Source organism: Bactrocera neohumeralis, chromosome 4 (genome assembly GCF_024586455.1).
Source record: "Bactrocera neohumeralis isolate Rockhampton chromosome 4, APGP_CSIRO_Bneo_wtdbg2-racon-allhic-juicebox.fasta_v2, whole genome shotgun sequence".
NCBI lineage: Eukaryota > Metazoa > Arthropoda > Insecta > Diptera > Tephritidae > Bactrocera > Bactrocera neohumeralis.
Genome location: NC_065921.1, coordinates 16,248,648 through 16,274,322, shown reverse-complemented (window position 1 = coordinate 16,274,322; position 25,675 = coordinate 16,248,648). Strand labels below are relative to the sequence as shown.

At 38.7% G+C, this 25,675-nt stretch overlaps 1 protein-coding gene across 5 annotated transcripts in view; it reads right to left on the bottom strand.

The window, feature by feature from the left end:
* The window catches only part of LOC126754764 (apoptosis-stimulating of p53 protein 2), a 145,249-nt gene that overhangs the window by 63,011 nt on the left and 56,563 nt on the right, over positions 1–25,675 (bottom strand). Inside the window, exon 1 of one of the 5 annotated variants that reach the window (XM_050466864.1) lies at positions 15,575–16,195. The exons of 3 other annotated variants lie outside the window; for them this stretch is intronic. The gene's annotated coding sequence lies outside the window, so the exon portion shown is untranslated. Of the gene's footprint in view, positions 1–15,574; positions 16,196–25,675 lie in introns of those variants that run through there. One more of the 5 variants, XM_050466865.1, reaches the window with a different exon arrangement.

The window sequence follows — 25,675 nt, the reverse complement described above, 5'->3', positions numbered from 1 at the left end:
AACTCATAGAAATCGAAATGAAATAAAAGCTAAATAATTGAAGTAAAGGCTAATTAATGGCAATTGGACCACACAGAGTAGTTGGTAAAATACAACAGTGCGTGCACATTCACACACATTTGTATTATAACCGAGCATATTCAATAGCGGCTAACTGAACTATTAGTAAACATTCAATATAATGTTTTTCCAATGATTTCGAAATTTGTTTGACTTTTATGAGCTCCTACTAAAATTTATATAACTATGAAGGGTGTGCTTTTACAGTATTGGAATAAAATTGGGCGAACTTGAGCTCTTGAAATAGTAATAGAAGTCAAATTTCCTTGAGGTATTTCCTTGGTTTTGATTCTGGCAAGTTGCAAGAGTTTAAAATATTTCGTTCTTCCAGAACTCAGCTTTTCTTTTCTTGTTTAATTTGTTTTTTGAAAATATTCTATATTATTTTTGGTTTTTTTTTTGTTGATTTTTGATGATTAATATCTCTAAAACGCTTAACTTAAGCGAAAAAGTATATATGTAGACCATTTTTGTAGACCTACAAGACTATGAGCGTTGCAAATTAAAATTATGTTTTTTCGTTGTGTTATAAAATTCAAAAGAAAAAAAAAACAAATTTGTCTTATAAAAGCCTCTTTTCAACCGTTAATATCTTCGAAACGGTAAAGTTTACGAAAAATTTGTGGAACAGCATTTTATAGAGCATTTAGTTTTCCATAAAATCTATGAACAACAATATTTTTTCAGGTAGTTGGAAGCGACATACAAGCCTTTCCATCATATAATAAGAAAATAATAGAAACTTGTTGAGCGCAAGACCTTTTCGTTACAATTAAGAGCTCATACTTAGAGCGCCTTTCTTAGAGGTGTCTATCAACCAAATTTTTCATTAAGCGAATAAAACATTATCTTCGTTTGATCCACTTTAGCTTACATGCATATACATATTCTCTATATGCCATAAGCTCCAGTTTTTGTGTCTATATTTCTGAGCATCTCAAAAGAAAGTGTTTTCACTTCTACCAAAGACCAAAGACTGTTCCAGAACTTAAAAGCTGGAGCTTTTCTCCTATATGAAAAATTAATAGTTTGCTGTAAAAATAATACCTTAACATAATATGGTATTATACTTTTGTGAGGTTAAAACTCTTAGCGGTCATTTAGTTCGACTCAAAATAAGTACTTTAATCGTAAGGCTTTTAAATTGAACTCGAAATTTTGAGCTCAGAATTGCTTGCGTTGTGATGAATCCTGTGAAGTAGATATTTGAGTACTTTGAGCGCTGACGAAAATAATGTCTAAAATCAGGGTGGAAGCCAATGTAAGGGTAGTTTTCATTTCAGCTGTTTACAGCCGCCCAGTCTTGAATATTATACTATATGTAGATATCACACGGAAAATTTCAGGAAACGCTGATAAAATAGGATTATATAGGGTTACACTGCCTATAAGACTTAAAGAGCGAACTTAATGAAAATTTCCTTCACATTTTGATAGGTAATACCTTTAGAAATAACATACTAAAATTTTAAATCGATAGCCCAAAGTTATAGCCTTGTGGCCGTGGGTGCTTTAGAAGCTACATATACAAAAACGTCATGACTTTATTCCATATTGTCCGACGTGTACAGAGTGCATAGAAGATTCTAAACACGTACTTTGTCATTGCCCTCGATTTTCAAGTATAAGGAAAAAACTGAAAACCATACGATGAGGTAATCTTCTTACGTGCGAGTCCCCTGAAAAATGTAAAGCTGTTAGCGAAGCGGCAGCTCTAATTATGACAAGGACATTTACAAGAGAATATGTGTCAGTTAGTCCGTACAATAAAGGTGATTTAAATATCTATTTCTCTCCCATGAAGTAATAGTTTATCCAGCAGTCCAATGGGAGAGACATGAGATGGGAGTAGGTTAAGTTTAGTGGATTAAAGTCCCACACTCAGGCTTTCGATGCTTCCTCCTACTATAAAAACGCCGTGTGAAGTGTAGCCGCTGAACTCAATCAGCTCCATCAGTTTACCTTTTAACGCATTTTCACAAAACTACAAAGACTATTCCAGTTAGTATGAGATCTTCCAAGTCGGCATCCACTATAGGTAGATTTTTCGCAAACTTCAACAATAAATTTGCGTAGTGAAGGTCCTAGCCAGCCAAATCGTTTACGTTTGTTGGTTAGCTCTAAGTAGTAGTTGGGTAGTTCGATGACTGATTACTTGGAGGCAAATGATCTTAGCGCTATCAACTTTTTCGGCATGCTCTGTATATACATATGTACATATATAAATAGTTCTTCATACAATGACATAACCGTGTTCTTGTTTTTCTCCAAAAATCGCCTTTTTAAGTTTTCACAATAGATGCGCAACTTAAAAAAATAATAAAAAGAGCTAAAATAAAATTAAATTATGAAAGCAACAAGGAACGGTGGGGAGTTTTACTGGGAGTTCTTCAGGAATATCTTAGTAATCTAGGCAAAGCTTTACTTGTTTTCTTTTGTAACTTTTCAACTAAACCTATAAATATAGAATCAAGAATTGTTGTCATCCTTAGAATCACATTTGGAAGAAGGAGTCATGTGTAAAAGATCACACAACTGAGAAAAGCTCTCTGGGAATGCCAGTAACGATTCTATTACATAAAACTCAAGCAGTTCACGACTTCCGGTCTTAGACCAAGTATCCTCTGGGTAGTCAAAAAATCTCCAATTGAAGGTGTCTGCCTGATTTCTCACCTGAATCTGCGTTTTCCATGAAAATTCTGTGTTAATTACATAATTTTCATTTAACATTTAGCAAAGTTATAAAATAATGACGGTCACATGCAGCTCTAATACTTTTATAGGTAATTACGCACTTAAATGCTTTACTTATGTGTATGTTTATATATATGTATAAGTATATATACTCATATAATGTATATACATTTGACCCATACGCCTTTTTTACTAGCGGATTTTGTGATGTAATTCATTAATGCATTTGCTTGTCTCTTTACGGCTCTCAAGGTAATGCCCTTACAACAACCCATGCACACATGCATAAAAACAAGCATTAATGCACGAGGTGACACCCAAAAGTGTGAAGTACAAAGCTGATTACATGCACACACATACATACATATATATATATACAAATGCAAACATATTTTTCACTTCTATTTCCACGCCTGTCATAATATTGTCATTAAACATTTTCTGGCAGCAAACGCGAAAGGGTACACGGCAGCAACAACAAAAACAGCAATAAGCAGCCTAAGAGCTGAGAGCGCTTGATTACAAATCCCAAATTACGAATTAAAACAGTCAACAAGCTGCTGAAAGCGCACAAAAAGGTTTCAAAATAAAAAAGTACAAAAACAAGCTGAGAATTTGACCTTACATACAGTGTTGGGCATTAAAAAAAATAAAAAAAAAAGTTTGCGAAATTGTGCTAGAACAGAAAAAACGGTAAAGAAGCGTTAGAAAAAACCTACAGAAGAATAAACAAGAAAAAAATTAAAAACAAAGAACGTTAACGTTAACTGCGCCTGCAGCGATGCTATAATACCCTGTACACAGAAAAAAACTTCCATGCAGGTGCTTGCTTTTGAGTGAACAGTTTGTATGGCTACAGTCAACCGTTCTGAACAATATCTTAGGAGACAGTGGAATTGCTTTGAATAATAATCTAAGCCAAATTTCGTGTAGATATCTCGTCAAATAAAAAAGCTTTCCATATAAGAAATTGATTTTTCTCGATCAGTTTGTATGACAGCTACATGCTATAGTAGTCCGATCCAAGCAATTTTTTCGAAGATTATATAACTGTCATAGGCAACAATATATGCCAAATTTCAGGAAGATAACTCGTTAAATAGAAGAGTTCTTCATATAAGGACTTGCTTTTGGTCGACAACTCGACAACTTTGTATGACAGCTATATGCTATAGTAGTCCGATCCACGCAATTTTTTCGGAGATTATATTACTGATAGAGACAACAATATATGCCAAATTGCATGCAGATATCTCATTAAATAGAAAAGTTCTTCATGTAAGGACTTGCTTTTGGCCGACCACTTTGTATGACAGCTATATGCTATAGTCGTTCGATCTTAGCAATTTTTTCGGAGATTATATAACTGTTATAGGCAACAATATGTGCCAAATTGCATGCAGATATCTCGTTAAATAGAAGAGTTCTTCATACAAAGACTTGATATTGAGCGACCGGTATGTATGACAACTATATGCTATAGACGTTCGATCTAAACCAATTTTTGAAATATTGCAGCGTTACCTTAAGAAATTCTCCTTTTTAAATTTCGTGAAGATATCTTGTTAAATAAAAATGTTCTCCATACAAGCACTTGATTTTGATAGGTCAGTTTATATGACAGCTATATGTTATAAGCAACCGATATTGACGAAACTGGAAAACAGGAAGCCTTCTGCAGAAAAAAAGAAGTTGGCCAAATTTCGGTTCAATATCTCAAAAGCTGAAACCAGTTTGCGTAGTTTATAAGTCTCCGACACTTCCTTCTGGCATTCTTAATTTCTGGGTATTATTAATTTCGATGTGAACTTAACAGAACACTGTTAAGGGCATAATGAAGCAACGCAGAGCAGCGAAAAAAATATAAAAAAAACAGTAAACAAGAAAAAAGTGCGCCGCTTCGTCTGCCCGCTGCAAGCGCTGTAAAGCTGCGAGGCAACCACGACATGACGACATAATTTACAAAAGTTTACAAAGAAATCCACTCAGAGCGGCAAAAGTGGCGCTGTTTAGGTGAGTTACAAACTTGTATGCGTTGTTTTTCTGTTTTTGTTTTTAACAAATTTTTCCGCTATTACTCTTTTTATGAATTGTAACATATTTGCTGCGCTTTTTATTGCCACTTTTAATTTTTTCCGCGCTTCTTTCACTTTTAGCTGTTAACTGTTGTTTGTTGCGTATAGAATCACGCGCCAAATGACAACAACAAAACCGCTCACGCACGAAATACACAACACAGCACGATTGCGCACAAAAAACACGCACAAACAGCACAACAAAAACAACAACGTTAAAAAAAATTACGAAAATCATCAAAAAACAATTACTTGTTTGTGAGCACCCTGTATGTGGCCATTTCTCGACTTAAAACAGCGTGAATGTTTATGAAAATCTGCTCTTTCGCAATGTTGCATCTTCATTAAAAATTTAAAAAGCGTAAATGCCTACAACGCGGCCGCTACCACGCCCTCCCCGCCACCGCCACAGCCGCTGCTAGCTGCAGCCCACGTCATAGCTCTATTTACCGTTAGTGGCTTGACACTGTGTGCAGCTGCGCAGCGCCGTCGCGGAATTGCCGGCATCGTTGTTGCCATTCATACTTGCAACGTCCGCATGCCGCCGCACGAGCGCATGTTGCATGCATTTAAATGAAGAAACAAAAACAAACAGAGAAAAAAAGAAATGCAAACCTTGTTGGCATCTAACCTCGCTCGCTTACCTGAACTGCTGAGAGTCAATGGAGAACAAACAAGCCATCACACACACACACATGCATACCTGAGTACCGTTTGAGGTTGCACAGCAGCCTCGTTGCATGTAACTGGAAAGCTATGCGCCTCAAAGCTCTTTAGCTTGAATCAGACTGAAAGGAAGTGCATGTGAAGCACGTTGGTTTGGGCGCGGTGGAGGGGCGTACAAGCAAGCAAAGGCAATGCCATTCAACAGTCATCGAGCACACACAACAAGCCAACCATTCAGTCGGTCCGTTAGGCGGGGCAAGCGCGCGCGAAGCAAATGCCACCTCCGGAGGGTGGCGCGGGTGGCAGACAGGCTTGCTGTTACGTCGTTACCGAGGCAACCATCCGCGCAGGCCAACAGGCAAGCCGCGAATTTGTGAATTAGCGCTTATACTCTATAAGGCCGGCTGCAGGCGCGACTGTGGGTTCTCCATCCTCCCACCGAGTCGTGCCGCCTGTGCTCCAGTTGCTGTGGTCGTAGTGTGGCGCAATGACAGTCGCAGTGTCGGAGTAATCATAATCACCGCTATGTAAATATGTGCAGAGGCTTTTGCGTTGACTTTAGCTATGAGTCACTGTTGCTCCATCTATGCGCCGATAAGCACACGAATTTTAGTCAAGTATGCAAATGTGGCGGGGACCATGCAAAGGTTCGACTTTTGGGTGGTTTTCTGTTGGCGGGTGTTACCAGTTAAACTCGGTGCGAAGTATATAACACTTTTAATATAAGGAAATTTATGAGTCATAGTCAAAGAGCTACAAATTTCTTAAGCTGATAATAGTCGCAAGATTAAAAACCGTTATAATCTCGTCTGATTTTTGGAACAAGATTCTGTCTAACATCGCTAGATAGCCACCAATGATACGGACCACTGTTGCTGTAGTATGTAACCAAGTCCTGTTTTAAGGAAAGCATAAAAATCAAGTGTCATCGACGTCACGTAACGGTAGGTTCAAGCGCTAGGAAAAAGATTTTGGGGCATGCAAAGAGTGTGTGTAATATCATGTGACGTAACGTTAATAGTAGGAGTTCAGCTACTACGATATCTAGAACGAAGTTTAAGGATCATGGTTTCACGTGGCAATTCGAGTTCACGATCTGCAATGGCTAATGTTTCGACTACAAAGACGCCACTCACTGGGAGGGAGTTAGTGAAAATGTAAATAGCTGCACTGTGAATGGCATTCAATACACCTCTGAAATTTTTACAAATATTCTCTAGCTGTACCTAGGATGCTGTTTAATCCAGCAGAAATTATGCGTTATGCGTTTAATAGGGACATTCTGTAATGTTTTTGTTGTAACGGTTATCTAGTCCCCGTTAGGCTGGTTCAGATAAGTTGTCATCGAGATCATCCAACGGTAGGCCAAGGAAACGTGCTGTTGTGACGGGGTTGGACCATATAGAGAGGGGTTAGCTGGGCCTGCAAAGGAGTGGTTAGTGTCATGCGAAAACTCGTTGCACGCTGGACAAATATTTAATATATTGGAGTCAATTCTTGATGCAAAAGTCACTCTCGATTCTCACGTCAACTCGAGCTCGTCGTCTGAAATGGGTGGTGTTTTGACTCCAAGTACGCCATTTCCTGAGAGGGAGTCGGTGAAGATGTATATGGCTCCGCTGTAAATGGCAGTCAGTTCATGTCTGAAGTTAGTTGTGTTCGAAATTTGGTCGGCGTATTGTCTTATGTCATCAATGTGGTTGAGGAAGGACCCTGCTGCTCCTAGGAGGCGATTCAGCTTCAGGCAATCGATGACATATGCTCAAAAGTAAACGGTCTATCCGACCTTTCTCGTTTCCTTGCCTTCCACGAAACCTAACACTCTCGTTCACTAAATTCGCATTCTGTAATAGTCCGAGGTGCTGTATTGTGATATGTCCGAGTCGCCTTAACTGCGGCACGCTGCAATCCAGCAACCATATTAAATGTTGATAATATATAAACAGCCAGGCGATTGCCTTATAAAAATAATGAATAAAAATTAAAAGAGTATTTGTGGAAGAGTCTTGTTTGAAAAACCATTACATCCTCGAAAAGTCACCGTTTAGTGTGTTAGTGTTTAGAGCGAATCATTACATCAAGTTCTTAAAAAAATAAAGCCGGCAAAGATCTCGCAGTCAATGGAGAACGCTAGATAACCTCTATTTAGAACTTTTTGGTGCCTGAGTTTGTAGGATATGGATGTGCGCGACCTTTGTATTCAACAAGACGGCGCTGGGCTATTTTCGGTGGGGTGAAGTCGTTTGTCTAAGCAGATAAGTCCGAGATGATTGACGTCTTGGAAGAAAATAGCAAAGTTTTGTTACTTAAAAAATTACATTTTGTGAATGAAATGAAAAATCTGGAAATATTTCGGGATGCTCGTATTGTAAAACTCCTTACCGATAACCCAAGCTTTATAAGGACATTTTAGTTTTATGAAGACGAGACATAACTTATTTAGATTTACTGAAAAACTAAATAAAAATTATGAACAAAGTAAACAATGCAAAATCTGTATTGGTAATCGATAGGAAAGACTATAGGAACATGATGGGAATACAAACTGGTAACTGTCTGGTGGCGACAAACACCTGCAGGATGGGGCTCGTTCTCTCAGCCTGTCAGAAGACTGCAGGAAATGTCTAATCAGGGCACCAGGGAAACAATAAAGTATCTTTTGTACACTTGTCCCGCTTTGGCAAGATTAAGCAACTGTGGTCTTCACGGTATAATACACTGGAGGAAGGTATCGATAGTGAGGCCGCAGAGTCTGTTAAAATTCGCGTCAAGCGGAGGAATCCTAAAGAATGACTACACCGCTTGGACCTAGAAACTGAGCTTCATCTGTGTCCTATGACACACCCTGTATATTTCAAATAACGCTCGCTGAAACCCTTCAAATTACAATTTAATTACCCAAGTTATTGTTGCCTGTTTAATAACTCAATTTTCATACATCATTAGACGAAATATTTCAATAAACGACGAACTTTTTTCGCGCCGCTCTCGCGTTTTCATTTACAAATACACGAAGCCGCGCGACTTTGTCCAAAATAACTGTACTGACTGTGCGCGCGAGATATGCCCACACACAGTCGCCGACAAACTCCGCAATTATTCTGCCGCGTTACACACGCCGCGCCGGCACTCCCCGCCCCTCCCGTCCAGTCAGCGCCATCTTCAGCACGCTTAGCGTAAGCGCTGCGCCTGTTGTCTGCTAAATGTGTTTGCTGCTTTGACTTGTTTCGACTGAAATGTGAATGTTTTGACGGCAACATTGCCGAGGTTGTTGGAAGGGACGCGTCGCATAGAATCGCGTAATTGTATCTCACAAATTGCACTCATTAAACAGACACACACACAAATACATACACATATACACAGCAATTGGAGTTGTTTAGCCGGCGGAGTGGCAGATATTAATACAAAGCAACAGCAGTTGAAAGTCATAGAGAAGACCTAAATAGCAAAGCCAGACAGACATCAATAGAGCGCATGGCTTCGTATAGCAGCGCATAGCAACGCGGCGCCCAGCATAGTATAGCTTAGCATGGGAAGGCATAGCGTAGTATGGGAAGGCATAGCAGCGCATAGCCGGCATACAGTGTGACAAATAGGCATTCGTTTGGACTTACGACCATTTTGGCTTGATATCTTCTTCAGCTGCAAGAAATTTAGAACACATTCGGTATATGCAGGCATTCTCACGATTGCTGCAACACACGCCGCATCGCATGTCCGTTGCGCCAACCGACGTTTAATCGACATAATCACTGCAAGGCGCATCTTCTTCTAGCAGCGCCTCTTCTTCTAGCACTGCGCCTAGCACGGCACAGCGCAAATTTCGTTGCTGCCTCTTCGCCTGTAACTCTATTTTACTGTAATTTACTGTAGCGCACCCCATGCACCTCTGGCGCACATTTCACCTCTGACTTCCTTTTGTCGCTTCGAAATTGCTCCGGCCATTAGCGCACACAGCTGCCCGGCCTCATCAGCGTTCCTAATGAACAGTGTGTGCTGTTAGCAAACACACATATGTGGAATTTTATGAAATTTATTGGCGAGCGTTGCCACCTGTGTGTGCATTATCGAGCATGCAATATTGATTTCAATGTGGTGCACATAAGAAATCCGCTGATATTTCTGGTAATAAACAAAACGCAAATTGGAAAACAGTAACACGCACATAACGGCAATTAGACACACATACACACAGTCACCAATACATATACACACTCATACTGATGCAAATAACTTGAAGTGCTTTCATATCGCCGACGCAGCCATTTGCAATAAAGGCGACGCAGCAAAACACTTACGACACACACACCGCCCCTTCGGCACTTGCCGCCGCGTCTACGTACGCGTGCTTATGCAATGCTCATAAGCCTCTAAATGGCTTTCTTGATATTTCAATTGCTATCGGTGGCGTTGGTGTTGGTGTTGTTGTGGTGCTATCACATGCAATAAGGCAATTTGTGACAGATGTGACAGCTGCTTTGAATGTTTGCTGCTCGTTGGCAGTTGAAATCGTCAAGCAAAATTGCTGCAAGTGTTGTTGCAGTTATTACTTAGTCCATTTAAATTTATTTGTCTTGATTTGTTTTGCCCACAACGCAGAGTACTAATGTCGGTGTTGCTTAGCAAATGATATGCTTATGTTCACATTGCGCCTTAATTTCTGGGTTGGAGGGGGTAAACGTGGTCTCCATGGCGTGTAATTATGGTAGTTCAAGGCTGGAAGGCTAAGCTGTCGGTTTTTGATACTCTGCAGCATAGACGCCTCTAGTACTTTGTGCACCGTCGGTCGGATCGTATACCAGAGTTTGTGTTCGAAAAATTTGACAAGAAGGCAAAATTTTGCTAGACAATGAAACCGAGACATCTTTAGTAGCATGAGGCGCGAAAACCATGAGGAGGTGCCGCGAACTCAGTCAAAAAGAATTTTTAGTCGACTGAAGTATGGGTAGAAGTTAGATGTTTCTTCTTACTTTCTGATTTTTTTTTTTTTACTGGAATTTTCGTGAAAGATCAAAGCAACCCTGTTTGTAATGTGATAAATTTAGGCGAATGAATAAATATCTTTTTTCAACAAAAAACCAAAATTCAAAATTTGTTCTTCTATACTCTCCAACACTAAAAAAATGCGCTACTTAACGCACAAAAATAGTGAGAATTTCTCTGCGAGAAAAAAACTTAGCAAAAATGGCTTAAAACGCATAAAAACCAATTTGCGAAACGAACATACAAAGCAAGCGATAAGATCGACTCGATAAAGTTATATCAACGTTTAAAAGGGTTACAGGGGCAACCTAAAGGATACAGTGATGCTGAGAGTATTATTAATTTTGGTTTATAATTTTTTGGTGGCTTGTCTGATGAGATAAACGGGAGAACAGTAAGGCATCCGTTATGCTTATGCTGTCACTTTAGTTATACTCTTAATACTGCGTTCTCAAAAATTGAAGTTCATGAAGAATGAATATACTTTTTGTATTCAGATTTGAAGGACCACATATTTAGATATCAAAACTAAACAAAATATATGTATTTACAAGTACTTTACTCAAATAGGTGGACTTAAATTTGAGAATCTTAAGTTTACGTGTGATCTCTCATTGACTTCCTCGCATTCGCCTGTCATATTTTAGGGCAGCAGAGTTGCCATTGTTTATGGAGTACTGATTTAATTAAGCTGAGTGAGTGCCGATCCCAAAAAATTGATCAAATTTCTGTCCTTGAAGATACCACTATATTTTATGAACTATCTTTTAGAGTATTGGGCTTTCTGTACATAAATAAAGACTATCTCGTATATGTTTTGTAATAAGAACTTTTCACGCATTCCATCCTTTTGAAGGTGGCTGTAAACTCCGTTTTTTAGTGAGCTTACAGATGAAAGCCTAAAAAATAGCACATGTTCAAGCAACCAACTGAAGAGAAGCACGATGTGATTCGAAGTCATTAAGCGAATTTAGTGCGTTATTGTCATAGAATAGTTGCCAGAAAATAGAAATTAAAAAAAAAAAATAGAAAATATAATTGAAAATAGCTCAATACCCACTGCCAGGCATTCTGAAAGCTCTCAATGCTGCTTTGTTAGCCAAGACTGTATTAAAAAATCAATGGTTTCAGCGAGAAGATCAAAAACAAATTTCTTTAACATTTGTGAGTCTAAATAATGTCGAAAACAAGTCTTAGTGTCCTTCGCTTTACGTAGATGATGCAAATTGTAAGGAGACAATTCGCCTTTCATAGATCCTCTTACAGTTCTATACTTAATCTTTAAGGTTATTAACTTTCTCCACTGCCTTTAATCTCTCACTTTTAGTTTCTAGTAGAAAAGAAGCCTCCGAAATATTAATCAAAATCTCATTTTCTTAAAAAAAAAATTGTTACTAGAAAGCGGATCTCATGAATTGATAAAACCAAGCATAGTCAGCATAACAAGACCACCTTAGATTTTGTAATATTTCTATTACGGTAGAAGGCTATTACAGTATACATTTTATAAATGCTATTGACGGGGTAGTTTTGGAATGGATTCGCCTTCATTTCAGTTTTTAAGCTACCGATCTGAAATTTTACACAGATCCATTTTCCCTCTAGAAGCTGCGCACTTGTTGGGAACTTGGGAATCAGATCACTATAGCCACTAGTTGTCATATGAGTAAACTACGAACTTCGAACTCAAGTCCTTGTATGGAAAACTTTTTTATTTGACAAGATACATTGTGACAAAAAAATAACCCGGAAATTATAATTAAATTCTCCGAGTAAATGATATTTCAAACAAATTAATTTTTCTAAGTTGGTAAAGTCTTTAATTAATTTCGTGTCCGGAATCATTGCGAGTGATGGAAAAGGCTTACGTTGATTAAGTTTTATTAAAAACACAACCCAACGAGTGATACAAAACCTTTAAAGACGGTCGAGAGATCGTGAAGACATGCCTTGTTCGACGTCTTCAACTGATGAAAATATCAAAAAAGAGAGTGACGCGGTGCTTGGAAATTGTCAGCCAAGTGTTAGAAAGTTCGTAAGAGAGCTCGATATCTCTCGAGAGTCCGTTTGAAAGATTTTGGTGGATTTTTTAGGTATTAAACGCGTTCTTGCTCGACTCCTCCCAATAGACGTGAATTTTTTCATAAAGAGTACCGGAAGCAGGTCTCTTTGAAGATGCTTAATCGTGCGAGTTCCGATTATGACTTTAAGATGCAAAAAAGTCAACAATAATCGGTATAGAGGAAAAAACGAGCCGAAACCAAAAAGAACCACGTCAAAACCGCTCAAAAATCAAGGTGAAGCTCATTATTTTTTTCGACATCCGATTTCTTTCGAAAACGGCCGATATTGCGGTAAAACAATTAATAGATTTTGCACGATGATAACGCACCATCACATCGACCCATAAATGTGACTGAATTTAAAGCCCAAAACCCAATGAATACCATCGATCCAACACCGTTTTCACCAGATTTGGCTTCGTGTGATTTTTTCTTGTTCCCCAAACTGAAATTGCCACTACCTGTAACGCGTTTACAGTCGATCAAAGCGATAATGAGCTGAAGGCAATCCCAAAAAAGTGCTTATGAAAAGTGTTTCGAGGACTGGAAAAATCATTGGCATAACCGCATTACCTAAGGTGGGGATTACTTTGAAGACGGCAAAATAAAAATTGATGAATAAGTAAATATTTCGCGTTTTATTTACAATTTCCGGGTATACAATGTATCTGCACGAAATTTGGTATAAATTATTGCCCTTGACAATGCTACCATCTTCGAATATATTATTGGTTTGGACATCTGTAGCATATACTTAGCTATCATTCAAATTGAGCCATGAAAATGAAAATTAAGATATTTTTTATACTATTTTTAATGCTATAAGAAATTCATTTGTGAAAGGTGTTATTTTTTGTGTTTCTTTTTCGAACAACATCAAAAGGTGCTCGAAAAATATGCGCAAAAATGCTGCTCTTCTTGCTAGCAAAGCTGTCAGCATCAATTACGGTTATTAATATAATCCTTTGCTACATTTTACAGTCCATATTTTCTATCATCATTGCAATAATTCATGCTTGCGCTTGTCAACTGCTCTCTCTCTCTCTCTCTCTCTCTCTAACACCTACTCTCCTTTACCTCACCAATCATAATCTCGACTAATTCCTTGCGCACAACTGCACACATATTTCATAAGAGTGGACCATACTCTCAACACCCGCAACCCCGCATAAATTTATCTTGTCAGCGCGCTTTCTGTGCTTTCTGTGCTTGCTTTGCTTGCTGCAATGCTGCTCAGCTCGCTTGCACGACACCCATTTATATTAATGATCTTTTAGGATACTCTTGCGCTCATGCACGTCAGCCGCACTATAACTATATAACTGTATAAAGCAGTAGTCTGCTGCTCATTGTTGTACGTGTACGAACAGCTGTCACAGCTGCTGCTTGCATTCATCATGCTAATCATCTTTGCATTTGACTAACACCGGAGATTCCCTGAAATGTCATTTGCAATGCTCAGTTTCCTGCGAAAGTTTTGCTCTTTTTCTGCGTATTTTTTTTTTGTTTTTTCCTTTCGTGCCACCGCCCACTAGATGGTGAGGTGCTGCCTCATTTTTAACAGCTGTCATGTGTCGGCGTTGGCATTTGTCTTTAACTCCAACTAATGTGTAAGCAAATTGCTGGAAGCTTTGCTTGCTTGCAACACGCTGTCAGCAGTACGCCTTTCTTTGCCTTTTGTCTCAAACTGCTTTCGAATTTTCCTTACCACCGACCACCCGACCACGTGGCATGCTACGTGGCACACTCGAGTTAATATTTCATTTAATCTATTTGCTACGCCCAACCCTTCAGCGTTGTCTTAAGCCATTTCACTGCTTTGTTAAACTTCCACCTACCTCCTCTTAACCCAACTACCAGCACCAGCACCAACAACTTTTCATATGCTTTTTCTCACTCATTCGCTTTATCGTGTCCAATCCGTTGCAGCGTCCATCAAGCACACTTAAATCGCTTTTTGTGCTTGTAATTGCATTGGTATGTGTATTGTGTGTGTGTTTCAGCGTCTGGCCCTGACCGATCCTTCGGTTCGTTTTAACGACTTTTTTGTTTAGTGGAACAACTGTCACTGTTCCTTGCAGGTTCATAATTTTTCACCTTAATGACCGACCGCCCATACACATACATATACACTTACACACACATACATTCTTGCATACGTGATTGAATTGGCCACCAGCTGAGCCAGTCGGCCGAACAGTTGACCAACACATGACTCGCCCATTCATTTAAACTCGTCCGCAGCTACACGAACTGGACAACACATAGGCTTAACTGCCAATGTATGGGTAGCGTGACACACACACACACATATATATAAGTATAGTACACACATACATATGAAAAGTTCACACATACATATAAAAAGTACACACATACAAAATATACACACATTCATTTATAATATACACACACACACACATACTACAGTCACAGCTGTCATTGTGGCTGGCTCACGTATGCATTTAGTGTCCTCCATTCATGCCTTCATTCCGCTACCCAAACCCTGCGAGCCAATTTCAGCCCAATGACAGCTCCTTGCATGCCTTCGTATTTACCGTTAACCGTCATCAAGTCGGTTTTTATTGTTTTGCGGCTGCCACATGCCTCCATATCTCCACTTATACTTCCCATATACGCTCTTGCTTACTTTCTTTTCTTAAAGACTCTACAAGGGCTTGTAGTTGCTGTGGCTCGTGTCACGTGAGGAAGAAGTTGTCATTCGTCTGTCGCAAATTGCAAGCGCAGATAATCGCTTTATTGCCAATATTTTGCATATGCTTACGATGTATCTTTTTTTATCGCATTTTAATGACCTTTCTACCTCAGCGACCTCCTCGCCCAACCTCTGCACGCATTATTAGCTACCAAAGCGCGGAGCGGAAGGCATACGTGCCACTGGAAGTTCAAGAAAAGGTCGTTGTGCTGCCGGAAGAAGTTTGCGTCGCAAGCGCGTTATGTGTGTGTGTGTGAGTGTGTATATTTGTGTTGATGAGTTATAATTGAATTGTGTTAAGACAGCAAATTTACCGTAAAAGTCAGTGCATATACAGATTGTTGTTGTTGTTGCCACAAACATAAATAATTTGGGGAAGCTTTTTCGCACGCAACAACTTACTTGCCGCTTACAAACTAAATTGCTGTTGTTTGTACATCCCTAATGAATTAATGCTACAAAATAGTTGTAAAATTTTGCTTTTTGTTTTTGTTGTAGTCGGATTCACTTTTTATGGTTTTACACACAGCACGCGAATTCGTTGTATTTTTTTGCCTATTTTACTTTATTTTTACATTCGTCGTTTTGCTGTTGTTGTAAAATTTTTTTGAATTTTTTCTAAATTTCTTATTAAATCCACTGACATGAAAACTTTTGCTGTGGCGCACGCACAATATACCCTTTTGTTGTCGTTACCACTAGAGAATACAACAACAACAACTACTAAACACATTCGTTTTCATTTATTTCCATTTATTTTCACCAACGCTCCTCTAACTCATATATTTACATATGTATGTGTGTATGTAAGTTGGTTTGTCATCGCTATTGCACGAATACGCACGAAAAGTCAACGAGTTAGAAGCACAAAGCTTCAAAGTTCACCTTTACCGTTAGCGCTTGGCACGCGTGACCGCAATCTGCTAAGTCGAAAATTCAACTAAACTCGTTGGCCGAAATGTTTGAATGCGTTGCCAAAAGCCAAAAGTGCATAGAAAGCAGTCGCAGCAGTCGCGAAGGAGGCACGCCGTGTTCGGCTAAAACGCAAGCGAGCAAACGAGTGAAGTAACGGTGCACGAAGTGAGTAAGACTAACAACCGAGCGCTTGTCGAGCAAGCGAAAGGGCTGTTGAGCGCGTTGGGTGTGAGTGTGTGATGTGGTGGGTGGTGTGGGCTCCACTGCGGACACTATGGAGTAACCGTGTGGTGTAATGTTGGGTGTGTAAGTGGCTCTGCGGCTTGATTGTGTTTGTGTACATTTGTTTTGAGTGTTTTCTGCGCCGTGTGAGTCGGATGTGCCAACTTGTTGAGTGTGTTCGTTTGGTGCTGAGCGTGTTTGATCGAACCATTACGTAGGCATATCCATACACAGCAGTAGGTGTGATTCCAGCGAATGTTGGTTCTGTGAGGATGTATTATTTGTATATACGACAGTACATGTATTAAGGACAGTGTTGGCATTTTTGCCGAAACTGTGCCCAAAGTCCAATGAAAGTGTAAATTTAGTTGGTAAGATAATTTTTTTCAGTGTCACAGCAAAAATTTTACAAGAAAAAAAATGGAAGTTACTGTTTAAAGTCTGTATGAAGGTATTCTCAATGGTATTTTATCACAAAATTTATAGAATACCCAGTAAGATAGCGAGCAACATTGCTTTACTTGGTTTAAACCGAATCAACGAATCCGTAAAAGATCAGAGATCTAACAGGTTCAACCAACTCACTTAGAATTTCGAGAAGAAAATATCCAAGTTCATCTATCCTCAGATTTAGCTCGAACTGAGCTGCGTATATCGATAACCATGTAACAATGCCCAGATAGTATGGAACTAAAACTCAAATCTTCATACTACTAAAATATCCCTCGGGAAAGACATATTTCGCTTTCCAATGAATGAACTCCGCTTCAGACTGTTCAGCATCAGCTCCAGGTGTGAAACATGAACCCCAGCAATCATATAAACTATCAGATCTATGTAGCTTATAAGTTGGAAATGGACCCCTTTAATTCTTATGGTCTACAGTATATTGAAGTATCGTTCAGTCGGACATATTCAGATTTCTTAATGGATGAACTGAATATGAAAGAAAATAGTATAGAACCCCAAGGCTGACGAACTGAACATTGTAAGGAAATAAAGGTGTTTCTTAGTAATCTAGTATAAAAACTATTGAAGTATCAATTCATCAGACGCTTTCAGTTTACATATTGCATGTATCAAATATGGAAGGAAAATACAAGGAACGCTTTGAGCGAAACTTGAATCCCAGTAGTACAGTATGTAAAAAAATGGACTTAATAGCCAGAATCAAAAATCCCTCGACAAAAACGTATTCCATTTTCCAATGGATAAACCCAGCTTGAAAGAACAGGTATTTTGGAACCAAAACACGAACGTCAGCAATAATATAAAACACAAAATAGAGATCTTACATGCAAATGAAAGCGGACACTCTTTATCAGTCAGTACGTACAATAGAGGAGACTTTAATGTCTTCTTCTCTCCCATGAAGTCTTAATCCAGTGGTCCCATGGGAGAAACATGAGTTAGGAGTAGGTTAGATTTATCGGATTAAAGTGCCGCAGTCCGGCTTTCGATACTTCCTCCTATGATAAAAAAAAACTTGAATCAATCTAGTCTTTAGTCTACTGAAGTTTCGTACAGCCACACATATACAGATTTTTTAATGGATGAACCGAATATGAAAGAAATGAGAAAGGAATCGCCATACTCTGAGCAAAACTCGAATACCAATTGGACAGAGCATTAGAAGGAATGGATTTAATGCCTGGCATCAATGCACGATGTCCAATGGATAAACTGATATGCTGATTTGATATGCTGATTTGTTATGCAACTGAAAATTCGCCACTGGGCTGTAACAGAGGAACTGTCGCATAAATTTTTATGCACCTAAAACGAGGTTAAACCGTGTAATGTCGCGGCTTTGGAAGAGCTCCGAAATATCTTTGGTACTAAAGGTCTGTAGGAAGAAAAAGCGTGTTATTTCGGCCCTTCTTTCACTCTCTGAACTCTCTGAAATTAAAAAAATCCAGTCATTATAAAGAACAACTTTTCTTGGGACGTTTCAATCGGTTGATAAGTTTCATTCAATGCCAATCCAGTAACTTTTCTTTCTTTTGTTCACTGGAAATATCTCTACCGCTAATAGAAACTTTATACAACGGTACAATTTTACTCAATTGTCCAACACTGGCACATTGTTTGAACAGATTGTTGCATTAACACTGAAGTGCCAGTTTCAGAGGCTAGGCAAGGGGCGCAGATTAAAAGCAACGCTGACATGACCGACCCCAATAATGACGCTTACTTTGAGTTAATATTAAATGGAGTCAATATGCAAGTACATACAACGTGTATGCATGCGCCTGTGTGTGTATGTGAAGGGATATGTGTAAGGATGCCAGTTAGAAGCGCTGAAAAAAAACGAAAAAGGAAGAGATAGTATGAAAGAATGCAAAGAAATGGATAAAAGTAAAGCTGAAGAAGCGCAGACAGGGCTCATGAAGAGGGTCCAACGGAATGTGGGCAGTGAGGGCACTGTGGAGCGACAAGTGCTGCGTAGTAGATAACTAAGCATGGGGGTGTGTTGCAAGGCTATAAGTCGTAAGTAAATTGTTGCACGAAACGAGCGCACAATGCCTGAGGCGATTGCTGCAACATCAGCGCTACAAACAATGCGCCGCGCGTAGGCAGCATTACAGGGTCACCCATACACACATACACATATAGACTCATGGACATTTACACACACATAGATGTAGGAGTAGAAACACTTGACTTTTTGCGCTTGCAGCGCTGTGGCACTTCTTCGCAGCTGTGCGCCATGTTGCCAGATGCTAACAATCGCAAGACAAACACACACACACACATATATTTTTTGTGCGCGAATGGAGAAACAACAGTTATAAGAAATGACTTCACCTTCCGGCTGGACTGTCAGCGTTTTGTTTGAATTATTGATGGAAATTAAAATTTCGCGCAATGTGGCGCGCGCGATTGTTGCAACCAGCCAACAACAACAAGAAGCACGAGAAAAAGTAACGCTGCAGAAGATAATCTCAAGAGGGTGCAGAAGTGAAGCAGCTGCGCGGGTTAAGCTGCCGCAACGGATGTTAACTAAAACACTTGTTTCGCGGACAATTGCAAGTGGCAGCCACAAGCACACACATTCAACGATGCAATTTGTTTTTTTTTTTTGTTCTTTTTTTGGAATTGCGTCATGCAACATGTAGCGCTCGCATCGAGTGTCGAGTGAGTTGATGAAAGATTGTCCAAGGCGCGGCCACGCCAACTGCTCACATACACATACACGTGCATGTACGTGCCACAAGGCGTTGCAGCCACGAAGCGCATGCAGAAGAACGTGCCCGCGGTGGCGTTTGGCTTCTGCGAAAGTGACCAGCCGTTGTTGACGAAGAGCGAAGCGTTAGCTTAAGGCGCCGCGTGTGGCGTGCAACGCGCTTGGGGCGGAAGCTGAGGCAACCGTTGTGACAGCTGTCGTTGTCATTGTTAAACAGCGGCTCATGCAAAAATATAACACACTTAAAATATGGCCACAAATACAACTGTTGTATTGCCAGCAATTTCCTTTCTTTCACTCGTTGACTCTTCCACTCTCTGCGCTCTTTGTGTGGGTGTGTGTGTGTGTGTGGTAGACATCACTCATGCTGTCTTTTAATGACGTTCGAGTTCAAGGAGTTCGCCCACATGGAAATGTAAGTGCCACTTGCTGCACATTCCGTTATTCACTGACATTTTCAGTTGGGTTTAATTTTGAAATGTGGTTCTTCGGAATTAGTTGGCATAAAGGGTCACATTTGAAGAATTGTTGGTAAAATTTTGAAATTTATTTGAAGATTGGACGTGAATTGGCTAAACAAGTTGGAATCAGGTAAGTCTATACTTTGAACGTCTTTTTGGGATCATAAAAGAAAGCAGGATTCAAAAGTTTTCAGTTTGTGGTATTTTGGTCTAGGACGACCTTAAAAGCCAAGGGAGGTCACTTTGTTCTTTATAATAGTAACAAAGTTCAACAAGGGACTGAGAAGACAGTATAAGGTCATAATATATCAAGCAAAGCTTTCCATAATTGTAATGAGCTTGATAAAAGAGAGAGAGAGAGAGAGAGAAAAGAGATAGAGTTCGAGGCAAATAAATATTACAGAGGTACAATATTGCACAACTTGCTCTATAGACCCCCTGTCTATGAATGTATATGTCATTCTTTGAGGCTCCAGATATTGAAAGAAAACGTACAAGCACCTGTTGTAGAGTTTAAAAATATACCATTAACCATCCAACATTTAAGTTTTTGATGCGAGGAGCTTTAGATCCACGTCTGAAAGTTTTCGGCATCACAAAAATCTAGTACTTCAATTATTCAAGAAATATTACTAGAAAAGAGTTCGCCTTCTACAGATCTTGACCATTTTAAGCTAGTTGGGTCACAAAGACATTTACTAACAAATGTTCCAAATTTTGTTCAATTCGATAGAGGATTTCACCTTGTACAGACTTCGATCATAGATTGACTGGGAGGCGACTACCTTCATTTGCAGTTTTCTCGATTATACTTCACTTTATGATCATCACTGTCACCTATGGCTTAAAACTAATTAACTTGTATACAACGCTCATATTCTGAATAATGAGAACTATCGTGAGAACCAACGAGAATAAGTATATATTTTGTATACCTGCAGGTTTCCAAAGCCATACGATAAGTTTTTAACTAATTCCAGTTTCCAGGACTGTTAAAACACCAGTCTTTTATTATGCCAAAAATTTTCAGATGTGGATCCAAAGCTCTTTCTGTATCGACGTACTACTATAAGCCTATTTTAAATGTGTTGAGGAGACTAATGTCGATATCATTCAACTTTTATTCAGTTCACTGAAGATATTACCTCCAACATATAGTATATTTAGCTCAGTCTAATGAAAGTTCGACAGTTGAGAAGATTGCCTTCAAACAACTTTGACATATGTGCAAAGTGGACAGTAGCCGATGAAAGAGCCTATAACTGCCATAAGAAAAACCTTATTGACAGCAAGAAGTTCAGAGATTCGCTGGAGTTGTACCACAGGCCAATAGGACATCAGCAGTTTACAAACGATTCCCAACATGTCTTCAGATCATTAAAAGACATACATATGTAATGGTTCTTTTATATTGTAAAAGCTTAAAGTGATGATGTATAGACCATAAAAGTTAAAAAACCCTTCTCACAAACACCATAGCTGTCAGTGACTGCACTGAAATAGCTACGAAGTCTGCCAAAAAGAGAGGAAATTACGATTTTATGCGACAAAATAACTTATATTTCATAGCAGTATCACTGTAAAAGAGAAGCGTTTTAACAAATATTTAAAAACATATTTTTTTCGAACGCGGAGCGCTTGTTGGAGATTGGAAATCAATTGCTTGTAATAACGGTGATTTGCAGAGCGAAAAAATCATAGAAATTGTAATCGTTTAGTAGCAGTAATAGTTGTAAAATAAACTGCATCGTTTAAAAACGTAAAATTTATGTAGTCATCTCATAGTCAGCCTATGATCGAAAACTATGCAAAGCGAACCCCTCGATCAAAATGAACAAAAATCGGTACATATGTTAAAACAACTAAAAATAAAATAATCAAAAACATATTTTCTTTACTTCGTACGAGGAGCTCTTGTTCGAGAACGATAAAACATAAGCTAGGAATAACGGCGTTTTAAGAGCGAAGAAATCATAAAAATTAGAATCTTTTAGTGGTAAGTATTTGTATTGTGAATTATATACGAGTAAAAGTGGGTAATGCATGCATTCATCTTATGGAACCGGCTGTGGTGGAAATTATTGGTGCCTCTTATCTGCCATCATTCTTCTCCATACAATATTTCATCAGCAAATTTTCTCTCGTTTTCGTATATTTTTCAGCACTTGTCTGCTGTTTACAATTTTCAACCCTTTAACGGTCGCTCAGTTCATTTTATTATAATCCTTATCATTGTTATTATTACTATTATTATTATTATGTGTGTGTTTATGGCAGCTGTAAGCATTCTGGTATTTCGCGCTGCTAGCTTAACTAAAGTTTTGACTTGTGGGCGATTGTCTGTCCTTATTTTCATGCCCTCACTTTTCTGTCCATGACTTCTCACATGCCCAACAGCTATTTACTCCTCCAGTCCTTCAGCTGGCTTGCTGGCTGGTTGTGGCACGTCAACTGCACAATATGTTTGTTTATTTCGCTACAACATTGTTATTATTTTTAATGCACTCACACACACACACATACACACACCAACTGTTTTTCACTCCTTTGCTCAGTTCGCTTTCTTTTTCGCATTTTCGTGCTTTATTTTGTTACGAGTATTTGCTTTGTTTTCGCTTGCCACGACTTTTGCCAGCTCCCACCTTCTGTTTACACATTCGCTGTTGTGTCATCCTTGTGCCTGCCGGCCTCCAGCTGCTCGCTTGCCAACTCGCTCGTCTCAAATTAATTTACTTATAAATACAATTTGACATTGAGCGCAACAAAATGTAAACATTGCATGCTCAAATGAATTAAAAATGCAAAACAACACAGCACACAATGAAGATAATGTATATACATGTGGATGTAAATCTATGCATGTATGTGTGTAGTATGTAGTAACTCGCGGCGAGGTTGACTTAAATCGCCGTTTGGATTAAGTGTGGGTTAAGCCTGGCGATAGAAAGTGTCACTGCGGGCTGTTGTTGTTGTGAATATTTTTGTTGTTGTTCTACGTAACGCATTGCAGTTGCATTCAAGTTAAATTTATTTAGCGAAAACCAATTTAGCCGCTGGTGGTCGTCTAATTTTCTATGGTTTTGTTTAATTGCTAAAATAAATATTTTCGAAAGGATTCGAATTTGAATAGCAATAAAAATAAAAGTTTTTTAAATTGTAAATAAAAACATAGTTCGTACTATTTTTTAATACAACAGCGTTTTATATTAGTTTTTTTGGTGCCTCGAGTGGTAAACAATGATTTTTATGTGATTGTCGGCCTTCAGTTTGAAACTGGTCCGAGGATCGCTCTGCTTTTCTCTTTTTAATCCCACAAAAATAGCAGGGAATTCAAATCCGAAGATCTGGATGGGCAGCCAATGTCACCGCTTTTTAAGCTCTGACGAACCGGTGTGTATTTTTTTCTGCAAAGATTTGTTAGTCTGACTCGCAGAGTGCCTCGGTTGAAGCCAGTAAATTTCAAACAAATTTCATGTATATATATTATTTACAAACTTCAGGAGCTAACAACTACCGATATGTGACTTGTGGATTTACATTCAAGATCTCAAGAATTATTGAACTATGAACCTGTTTTCTAAAGTCACATTTCTCATAACTGTAAGTAAAATGTGTATCTACGGTAGATTTGAAAGCGAAGAAGGAAAACAAGCAGCATTACCACGGGAGTTAGCTCAAAATATTTTATACTGCTGCAAACATAACAACTTGAAGCACAAAAGAAAGTCTAAAGACATCTATCTTCGAAACAGATAAAAATATTTCCCAATTATTGCGTTAGAACAGCAACAATTTTTAAATCGCAACCACAAAAGGCCTACCACGAAAGGCAAATCTGTTTTCAGAACTTTTTTAAAACAATCCTTTAGCTTTACTAAGATTGAAAACCCACCGCTGAGAAAGCAATATGAGAAAGTTAAAAGCTGACTCTTATGAAACACTAAAAAGAGGTTTATCATAATCTAAGGAACACAAAACAAAATTAATTTTACGTTAAAAAACGATACAAAGGAACATAATATCCCAGAATCTACTTAACTGAGGTTAGATGTGGTATTAATTTCGGTTAGGTTAGGTTATGTTAGTCCGGTAGGCCAATGAGCCACGCATAGACCACGCATACCTTTGCGATACCAGATGGAGTTCAGCTACTAGGTCCTTAAATAGTAGTCATCCTTTAGGATCGATGAGTAGTAGTCATCCTAGGTTCATTTAGTTTAAAGCAGTTATATAGATGTAAAAAATAGTGCGATTTTTAGATTTAAATTTCGCGCGAAAACCCATTCTTCGAAATATTTTTTTTTCCTAGGTGAGTATGAGTTTCACCGACTTCTGTGTCAAATGTTACGTCAAAATAATCACCAGTCTTTAGTACACGCTTGAAATTATTCAACAAAGAAGTTCCATTCTATTTCGTGTGTGGAATTCAATTTCTGGTGCCGAAACGTTCAGAATGTTGGAAAAGGGCTTCGGAGATAATTGTTCGTTGCGAGTAAGTGTTTTTGATTGGTACAAATTATTCAAAGATGGTCGAGAACGCGTTGACGACGAACCACGTCCAGGACGGACATCAATATCTACTGATGATCAAGATGTCAATAAAATATAAAATATTGGTGATGAAAAATCGACGGTTACCAGTCAGAGATCTTACTAGTATCGGTGGATTATCAAAAGGATCAGTATAGGTATATCAAGGTTATGTTGACAGTTTTCTTCAATTATCAAGGTGTAGTGTACTCCGAATTCCTTCTGACCGGTCAAACCGGTCAACAAGGAATACTATTTGAGTGTCATGCGTCGTTTGCGTTAAGCTATTTGTAAATAGAGGCCGGAATTATGGGCTGACAACTCTTGGTTTTTGCCCCACGATAATGCACCGTCGGATGCTTCATTGATTTTTCGTGAGTTTTTCACCAAATTTTCAACTAATGTCGTGTCGCAACTACTATATTCGCCTGATTTAGCTCCGTCTGACTTCTGGTTATTCGGCAAACTCAAATGACTGCTCTGGGGAAACCGTCTTGAAGGCTATTCCGGAAATTTACTTTAACAACTATTTCGATGACTGGAAAAAACTTTGACGCAAGTGTATTGTGGCCAAGAGGGACTTTGGGGGGGACGATTTTGAGGAACAAATTAAGAATTTTAATATTGTGATCAAAGCTTTACTATTTTTTGCTCATAGTAGTATTTGTTAGAATTTGGTGAATCAGTGTAATTGGCTTACAAAATGTCTCGAAACTCGCTTTTAGAGTCCATGGAAAAAATATCGCCAAAACGGCTTGATCGATATGCTTGATATGCCCACGACTTTCCTAGATACATTTTTCAAACAACGATTAAAGGAATAAGAGTTTTCATGATAATTTCGAATAAGCCACTCTGAAATGCAAATTTCTTCACAAAAACCGAGTTTTGTTTGGAAAGCTGCTATCTTGTCAAAAATATACATTTTTAATTAATCTTTCGATTATTACCTGTACTCATCGATAGTTAAAATAAATACTTTTGTCTTTTGATATGAGATATTCCTAAACAGAAAACGGAATGAAGCCTTAGATACTCATCCAAGCTATCTTCGAATTTCCTCCCGAGAATCATAACACAGATAGAAAACTACGTCAAGC